This window comes from Babylonia areolata, chromosome 11, assembly GCF_041734735.1.
Source record: "Babylonia areolata isolate BAREFJ2019XMU chromosome 11, ASM4173473v1, whole genome shotgun sequence".
In the NCBI taxonomy this organism is placed as follows: domain Eukaryota; kingdom Metazoa; phylum Mollusca; class Gastropoda; order Neogastropoda; family Buccinidae; genus Babylonia; species Babylonia areolata.
Genome location: NC_134886.1, coordinates 5,690,568 through 5,700,567, shown reverse-complemented (window position 1 = coordinate 5,700,567; position 10,000 = coordinate 5,690,568). Strand labels below are relative to the sequence as shown.

General features: G+C 43.2%; 1 protein-coding gene and 1 non-coding gene across 5 annotated transcripts in view; one reads left to right on the top strand and one right to left on the bottom strand.

The window, feature by feature from the left end:
- Window positions 1-10,000, bottom strand: part of LOC143287473 (agrin-like) — a 776,455-nt gene that overhangs the window by 362,436 nt on the left and 404,019 nt on the right. The window lies entirely within an intron of this gene.
- LOC143287810 (5S ribosomal RNA) lies at window positions 8,451-8,569 on the top strand. The gene has a single exon (XR_013056019.1). It is a non-coding gene; the product is annotated as a 5S ribosomal RNA (ribosomal RNA).

The window sequence follows — 10,000 nt, the reverse complement described above, 5'->3', positions numbered from 1 at the left end:
TAATATAGACAACAAACCGTGCATTGTATCCGTGTAAATATACAGACAACAAAAAATACATTATAACTGTTTTACGAAGTAACAATTTCTCTTAATTTGAATGCCTTATATAAGAATACCGAAAAATTATGTACGTCATTGGTATTGCTTGACGACATTAACAAATTCAACTTGAACAGAGAGGGATGCTTGTAGTACTTAGGTTTTATAAATATTTGACGTACATATTTTAGTGCTGGACAGCAAAGAACAAAGTGCACCTCGTTTTTTGGGGGCTTCATGACATAAAGGACAGACTAAATCATTTGCACAAAAACTTCTGTATCTAAAGTGATGCACTGTCAATTCTGATATACCTAGTCTAAATCTTGTCGTTACACGTTTCAGATGCCTGTCTATATCTAACAGCAGATAAGGTTGACAGAGACAGAGAGAGACAGAGGGGAAACGCAACTTTCGTTGGGTTGCACATCTTCAGAAAAAAGAAAAAGAAAAAAAGATTTCTACTCTTGTTTTCCCTTACCGGAATGTCATATTCCCATAAATGTTTTTCACATCCCCATGTAATATATCAGAGGGAGAAAATGGGTTTGGTGTGAGTGCCTCCGTCTTGCCCTTATCCTCCCACGCCTCCCCCCCCCCCCCACCCCTCCACCCAATACCCTTAAAAGTTGTGCACTGACTGGCTTCAAGAAGGAAACCCCTTGCTGCATGTTTTGACGTCGAGCAAGGTCTCTCTCTCTCTCTCTCTCTCTCTCACACACACACACACACACACACACACACACACACACACAGACCCGCCGTTTCGTACCGGTCAGCTCATCATCAAATACCGAAATATACTATTCACTCCGCCAGATCACACCCTTTTTAGCACTTATTTTTGCAGATGATTATCGATACTGTAAGTCTGTCTGTCCATTCACCACCAATAAACAGTGTCTTCAAATCCAGATTCGTAATGATTTTCATCGCTAATATCCCCCCATCCCCACCCCACCCCCTTTATATATATATATATATATATATATATATATATATATATATATATATATATATATATATATATATATATATGTATATATATATATATATTTATTTTTTTTTTTTTTTTTTTTTTTTTCCTTCCTCACTGTGGTGATGAAATAAATATGATCCCTTATTAACACACTCCGTGAAGACGAACCTTCCGCTTGACAATTCCTATCAAAGTGAAATCTTATTTTTTACATAAACTTGCCCCATTTATTCACTGTGATGGCTAAATGACTATAAAGAGCAGGTATCAATTTCTCACACAAGTATATAATGAACAATTTGAAAGGATTTCTAAAGATGAAACACAGACACAGAAGGATATCCCAAGACCGTCAAGCTTGTGCAAGAAAATGGAAAAAAAAAGAAATTTGCAGGATAATTCCACTCTAGCACGCGATAGGCTATGAACTTCTTGATTTGCTTCATTTTAGTTTGTTTCTATTTTTTCCTCCGGGAATGGGATAAAAAAAATAATAATAAAGATCGTAAACCAGCTCTCGTTTCCATTTCTGCTCCAAGAAATTAGCCAAATTTGGCAAGCATCTAAATTCACTCAACGTTCGCCATAGTTCTCCATTCCTTTGAGCTATTATACGTTTAAGGAGGGTACCCTTGGAATAGTGCCAAGTCACGTCAGAAAGTTAGCTACACACATACATAATGTATAAATAAATAAAGCAATACAACCCAATTAGTGTGTGTGTGTGTGTGTGTGTGTGTGTGTGTGTGTGTGTGTGTGTGTGTGTGTGTGTGTGTGTGTGTGTGTGTGTGTGTGTGTGTGTGTGTGTGTGTGTTACTTTGCCCCAACAGGGCTCAGATAATGGAATATGTTTTTTATTCTTGAAATGGCTGGTTAGAGCCACAACGTTGAGTGAAATCCGCTTCGCATGTATAACGCACCATTCTTAGTGTTGCTCAACATTTCCTGACCAGCACTGCAAGAATGCATGTTTGGCAGGCCTGGTTTGTATTTGTGTTTGTGTTTGTATTTCTCTTTCTTTTTCACAACAGATTTCTCTGTGTGAAATTCGGGCTGCTCTCCCCAGGGAGAGCGCGTCGCTGCACTACAGCGCCACCCATTTTTTTTTTGTATTTTTTCCTGCGTGCAGTTTTATTTGTTTTTCCTATCGAAGTGGATTTTTCTACAGAATTTTGCCAGGAACAACCCTTTTGTCGCCGTGGGTTCTTTTACGTGCGCTAAGAGCATACTATACACATGACCTCGGTTTATCGTCTCATCTGAATGACTAGCGTCCAGACCACCACTCAAGGTCTAGTGGAGGGGAAGAAAATATCGGCGGTGTGAGCCGTGATTCGACCCAGCACGCTCAGATTCTCTCGCGTCCTAGGCGGACGCGTTACCTCTAGGCTATCAATCCACATATGCCATATGGCATATGCTACGGAAGAAAGTGGACATGGCGGTCACCAAAAACGATTTACATACAATCACTGCTTTCTGTCTTAAACATTCAACACACCACGAAAGTTAAACTTCTATTCGAAAACCATCGGCTCAGTTTGGTGCAAGGTCTGATGAGACATTTTTTTTTTTCTGTCACACAACCCCGTTCCTCTTTTGTATCGGATTGTATTGTATTGCGTTGCATTGTATTGTATTGTGTTGTATTGCGTTGTATTGTATTGCGTTGCATTGTATTGTATTGTATTGCGTTGTATTGTGTTGTATTGTATTGCGTTGCATTGTATTGTATTGTGTTGTATTGCGTTGTATTGTATTGCGTTGTATTGTATTGCGTTGTATTGTATTGTATTGCGCTGTATTGCGTTGTATTGTATTGCGTTGTATTGTATTGTATTGCGTTGTATTGCGTTGTATTGTATTGCGTTGTATTGCATAGTATTGCATTGCGGTGTAATGTATTGTATTTTATTGCGTTGTATTGTATTGTATTGCATTGTATTGTGTTGTATTGTATTGCGTTGCATTGTATTGTATTGCGTTGTATTGCGTTGTATTGTATTGCATTGTATTGCGTTGTATTGTATTGTATTGCGTTGTGTTGCATAGTATTGCATTGCGGTGTAATGTATTGTATTTTATTGCGTTGTATTGTATTGTATGGCGTTGTATTGCGTTGTATTGTATTGCATTGCATTGCGTTGTATTGTATTGTGTTGTATTGTATTGTATTGCGTTGTATTGCATAGTATTGCATTGCGGTGTAATGTATTGTATTGTATTGCGTTGCATTGTATTGTATTGCGTTGTATTGCGTTGTATTGTATTGCATTGTATTGCGTTGTATTGTATTGTGTTGTATTGTATTGTATTGCGTTGTATTGCATAGTATTGCATTGCGGTGTAATGTATTGTATTTTATTGCGTTGTATTGTATTGTATTGTATTGCATTGTATTGTGTTGTATTGTATTGCGTTGCATTGTATTGTATTGCGTTGTATTGTATTGTATTGTATTGCGTTGTATTGTATTGCGTTGTATTGCATAGTATTGCATTGCGGTGTAATGTATTGTATTTTATTGCGTTGTAGTATATTGTATTGTATTGTATTGCGTTGTATTGATTGTATTGTATTGTATTGTATGCGTTGTATTGCGTTGTATCGGGTTATGTCGTATTCGTTGTATGGCATCGTATTGCATTGTATTGTGTTGTACCGAACTGAATCGGGTTACATCGTATTTACTGTATTGCATTGTATCGTATCGTATGGTATTGTTGCATTGTATGTATTGTATTGTATTGTATTGTATCGTATCGCATCGCACCGCATTGTATCGTATGGTATCGTATGGTATGGTATCGTATCGTATCGTATCGTATCGTATCGTACTGTATTGTATTAATTTTCGTTATATACATTTTTTCGCTGTGTGAAATACGGGCTGCTTCACAACAATCACCACACTGCAGCACATGAACTCCATGTCAGCGTTCGGTGGGTTATGGAAACAAGAACATACCCAGCAATGCACACCCCACGAAAGCGGAGTATGGCTGCCTACATGGCGGGGTAAAAACGGTCCTACACGAAAAAGCCCACTCCTGTACATACGAGTGAACGTGGGAGATGCAGCCCACGAACACAGAAGAAGTTCTATTTTGCACGTTACGCTGCCGACAGAAAGTAAACAAACAAGAGCCAGGAACAATGCCAGAGCAACGCTACCCTCCCTCCCTCCTTCCTCCCCCCCTCCCCTCCCCTCCCCCCCCCCCCCCCCCCCCCCCCTCTCTCTCTCTCTCTCTCTCCCATGTCGCTGTCACGCTAACTCTGGCTGATGTGACCTCTTGTCATCAAGACCATCGATTGGTGATTCCATTCAACAGAGGTTCGTGTCAAACCTCTCTTGCACAAACCACACACTGTGGGACAAAGATAAATGCAAAGCAAGGGTGCACGCATGCATGTTCAGGAGATACGCTCGCTCGTTCGTTCTCTGACGGGCGCAATAGCCGAGTGGTTAAAGCGTTGGACTGTCAATCTGATGGTCCCGGGTTCGAATCACGGTGACGGCGCCTGGTGGGTAAAGGGTGGAGATTTTTTACGATATCCCAAGTCAACATATGTGCAGACCTGCCAGTGCCTGAACCCCCTTCGTGTGTATATGCAAGCAGAAGATCAAATACGCACGTTAAAGATCCTGTAATCCATGTCAGCGTTCGGTGGGTTATGGAAACAAGAACATACCCAGCATGCACACCCCCGAAAACGGAGTATGGCTGCCTACATGGCGGGGTAAAAACGGTCATACACGTAAAAGCCCACTCGTGTGCATACGAGTGAACGCAGAAGAAGAAGAAGAAGTTCGTTCTCTGTCTCTCGCAGACACACGCGCACTCTCACTGAAAACATTGAAAAAATATGTCTTTTTTACAGTAAAACATACACACACATTCGCTGACGCACGCGCACTCTCACTGGAAACATTGCGAAAAATGTCTTTCTTTTTTTTTTTTTTTTTTTACAGTAAAACATACACACACATTCGCGCACACACATTCGCATCTCTCTGCCTCTGTCTCTGTCTCTCTCTTGGCCCTCTATTATGTTCCTTATTCATAAATGATCTACCTTTATTCTTAAAAACACACTGCGAAATGTTTGCTGACGACACAACTTTAGATACAAGTAATTCTAATGCTCATCAGGTTTATATAATTATTACTATGCAAGAAAACATTAAACTTCTTGTTAAATGGACTAAACTTAACCAGATGGCTCTTCATCCTAACAAAACTAAATTCAAGATGATAACCACTGGGCAAAAACGTCAAAAACTAACTGAAAATTTACCTCTCCTTTATGTTGCCGATGTAAAAAATTGAAGAAGTTGCTAATCATAAGGTTCTGGGAATAACAATCGACAATAACCTATGTTGGTAAAAACACATAGAAAGTCTAACCAAAACCATCGCTTCGAGCTTATATCAGTTGAAAAAAATGAGAAATGTTCTTTCCATACATGCTAGAAAATTATTCTTTTACTCATACATTCAATCCAATATTGACTACGCTTCCATTATTTGGGATTCAGCAAGCAATAATTTACTAAAACAGTTAATTAGTATTCACAAAAGAGCCGTAAAACTTACCATTGACAAATCTTCAACATTGACAGAATCTGATTACAAACAAATAGGCATCCTTCCACTTAAGGCTAAACTATTATACAATAAAGGACTGTTCATGCACAAAATCCTTCATGGCAACGCTCCATCCTATCTGACAAATATGTTTAGTTTTAATAATTATCGATACTCACATGAGATAAAAAGATAGTAGTAAATGGAAGGTTTATGTAAATCAAGCATTGCATATTCAGGGGGGTGGTTATGGAATTATATCCAAGAAACTTTAAAAAACGGAATCAAATTTTCAGAAATTCAAATCTAACTTACTAACCATACCTAATGAATCTCTCAAACTTGGCACCTCTTTATCCTAAAATGTACTGATTATGTTCCAATGTCAGTGATATTTTATGAATATCGAAAATGAAGTTTGCTATAGATTTACCACCCATGTCCCATCTCTGTCAATCTGTCTCTCCTCCTCCGCCCCCCCCCCCCCCCTCCCCCCACCCTTTTTTTTTTTTTTTTTTTTTTTTTTTTTTTTGCTGCCCCATCATCTGCACCGTTTCAGTGGCATTACTCCCACGCCGCTCATTTAGATTCCCTCATACACAGCCACACCCGGGTTCGTCCGTCGCAGTTCCAGCGTCGGCAGTCCACAGGGAACCATCGATGTTAGGTCGCCAGGAGGCCACACACCAGAGGAGACCCTGCACTGCTGCTGAGTCACTTCGGTGGTGTTCAGTGGTGCCTGTTCTGTTTTAACGTACTTAGGACACCACCTACTAAGCCCCCTACTAACGACAATAATGGCTTAGTCGCGGAGCCAGACTGAGTGAGCGTCCCTCCCAGAGTGGAGACCGCCACCACGTCCCTCAAACAACAGCCCCCCATGAATCTGCCGCCACTGACGACATTGACAGGACTCACCCCAAGCACGGAAGTGGAGGGGTATCGAAACTGAGGTCACCATGAGAGCAGGGCATGAAAGGCCACAGACTTTGAGACTATTTTGTTTATATTGATGACGATGAAGGAGCAGGAGGATGACGATGATGATGACGATGTTGCTATAGAGGTCCATTTTGGTTTGGGACTGCGTGACAAGGCTGTACTCTACGCTTCCTGTCATAATGATATCCCGGCGTTAACCAGGCCCGAGAGATACAGACACTTGCAGTGTTGGTCAGGTAATTAGAGCAACACACCCAAAGACGCATCCTTGAAGCGGATGACACTCGACTGTGTGGTCCCAGTCTCCCCATTTAAGCCCACAGCACACTCAACTCTGGGTAGGAGCCGGCCACGGGCCGAAAAACCCACCTCCGCTGGGATTCGAACCCGCGTCCTCCCAGCCGTCAGTCCGCGACGCTAACCACTTCGCCACGGCGGCTGGTCCCTCCCCCCACCCTTAGTGATTTGATCTTTCCAATGATAGTCTGTCGTGTCGTGCTTAATTAGGTAATGTGCATGCTTTCATTTATGCCTTTTATTTTCATATGTAATTGTGTGTGTGTGTGTGTGTGTGTGTTGCCTTTTTTGTTTTCTTTTCCCTTGAGGGTTGGATGTAAAAAAATTTTTTTTTAAAAAAGCAGCTGTGCTTACTCCACTACCCTCGTTAAATAAAAATTCATTTCGTTTCGTCTCTCTCTCTCTCTCTCTCTCTCTCTCTCTCTCTCTCATGTGCTGTGAGCAGGTGGTGCATTGCCAACCAACTGTTCTCAACGGAATGGAAAGACGTGACAGCGGTTTTGAAGTGGCGTAGTTGGACTTTTGTACAAGTGGAAAACTTTGTGAACAGCTGCACGTGGACGACTGGCATGGGAACCTTGTTTCCATCTGAACGTTACGTTACGGAGAACGGAACATAAGAAGGAGACAACAAAGAGAAGGTACAGAAAGCGAGACGAGAGATGTACAGACAGACAGAGAGACAGACAAACAGACACACACCCAAAGACAGAAAGACTATGTACGGTGGTCCGTTGGGTATTGGAGGTGTAGTCGAAAGATCTAGGTGGAGTTGAGTTTAACGACCTATCGGCAATAAGCCCTGAAGGTCAAGTTGTTCGTGGCTGTGGTCTTCAAAGGGACTAGCTGTGCTGACTGGTTTTATTCCTTCCCACAACATACTGTGCATACTAAGGCACGCTACAACACTCACTCCCCCAACTGGTCGAACTGAAGTAACCAGTCTTGGCTGGTCCTAGTGACGCTATGTGAATGACTTGACACACTCACTGACCCATCCTGATTCGTCCAATTCCACAGTTTGATCTGATTCACTTGTGACCAAGCGCGCTATGCTTGCTCCAAAACTGCTCGGTACATGGCTACAAAAGTGGCGTCGCCAACAGGATGAGTGTGTGTCGTGTGTGTTCTCACAACGGTTGACACCTCGCTACGTATCGCTGCACTGTCTTCTTCTCTTAGTTCTTCTCTTCTCTTCTCTTCTCTTAGGTTTTCTTCTCATCTAATAACTATTGTAAATAAAACAACAGAAAAACCCATTCGTGACTGGCCTCTATATGTTCCTGGCCTGTGCACGCGATCTTCTGGTCTGTCCTTTCAATTAATCATATTTAGTTAAGACTTTTGTGCCGTACCCTTGAATAACTATTCGGTACACGGCTACACACTCATAAAGCCCGTTTCAATACACATTCTGTGACGACAAGTTTAACATACTACGTCACAAAGTGGAGGGAGGAGAGGTAAGGGAAGGGGGGGAAGGGGGAGGAAGAGACAACATCAGAGCATCATGCCGCCCTGGTCGAGGATAGATTTAGCGTGAACTCTCCCTAGCTTACATTCCGAAGTCCTGCCATCTACCTCAGCTGTGTCTGTGAAAGGCCAACGGCAATACCACGTTGAAAACACCGGTTCTCGTCCGATCACCGAAGTTAAGCAACGTCGGGCCCGGTTAGTACTTGGATGGGTGACCGCCTGGGAACACCGGGTGCTGTTGGCATTCCTTTCTCAAGGCCTGACTAAGCGCGTTGGGTTACGCTGCTGGTCAGGCATCTGCTTGGCAGATGTGGTGTAGCGTATATGGATTTGTCCGAACGCAGTGACGCCTCCTTGAGCTGCTGAAACTGAAACTGTGAAAGGGGAGATGGGGAATGACTTGAAAGACAGGCCGCCACACGGGGGAAAACAATCCTGCAATTGTTTAAGTTGTGCCTGTGGCGTATGACCATGCCGTGCTGGTCAGCCGATTATGCCATCACTACGGCAAGTGACAAAGCCGCCGACCAAGACGGAGGGTCGGGGAGGTGGGTGGGGAGTGGGGAGGGGGAGAGCAGGGGTTTGGGACAGTGTCGCCGTGGTCCTCAAAGGCTTGACTTTGGACTGGAGGGGGTGGAGGGGAGGGGGATAAGAAAAGGGAGAAAGGGAGGGTGGGTGAAGGGATGGGGAGGGAAGGGGACAGGGTGGGGATGGTGAAGGTGACACTGACGGCACACTATAACATCTTCAAGGTAGTTACTTTTTTTTATAACTTTACCTCTCTCTCCCCTTTCCCCACCCCTGATCAAAATACATCCGATCCCACCAAACCACCATACCCCTAATTAACCCCCCCACCCCCACCCCCTTTTCCCACCAAACCACCCTATCCCTAACCAACTAGCCCCTTCCCCACCAACCACCCACCCATAATTAAATACCCCCCTTTCCCACTAAACCACCTCATATCTTTTCAAATACCCTCCTTTACCTCTAAACACCACACCCCTACTCAAACACGCCAATCCCACCAACCATTCAACCCACCCTTATTAAATACCCCTACCCCCACCACCCACCCAAACCCTAATCTAATGCCTTCATTCCCACCAAACCACCCATCCCTATTTAAGTACCCCCTTATTCCCACCCAACCACCCCACCCCTAATCAAATATCTCCATTCCCACCAAACCACGCCACCTCTACTTCAGGCGCTCAACATCTTTTAACCACCACCCACATCCCCCTTCCCCTTCCTAACCCTAACACCTCATCAAACACCCTCCTTCCCAGACTACCAGCAATCACCCCCTCACCCACTAAAACAATAAGACGTCTCCAGGAATGGCCCACCACTAGCCTACTGCCACCACAACCGCCTTCTTCCCAACCTATGCTCTCACTTCATCAGTCACCCACGTGGTCCAAAACATCGCTGTTTGTCATTTATGCTGTTCTTCTCCTCTTTGTTTTTTCATTCTTTCATTCATTCTTCTTCTTCTACTTCTAGTTCAATTGTGGCAGGTCCACTTCCTTTGCGTTAGCTGTGCTTGACTATGTGTGTATACATATGTATGTGTACATAACTACATGCATGTATATGAATGTGTATTGTGTGTGCGTGTGTTTATGTAAGTTTGTGCCTGCCTATGTGTGCGTATGTGTTAGGGTAG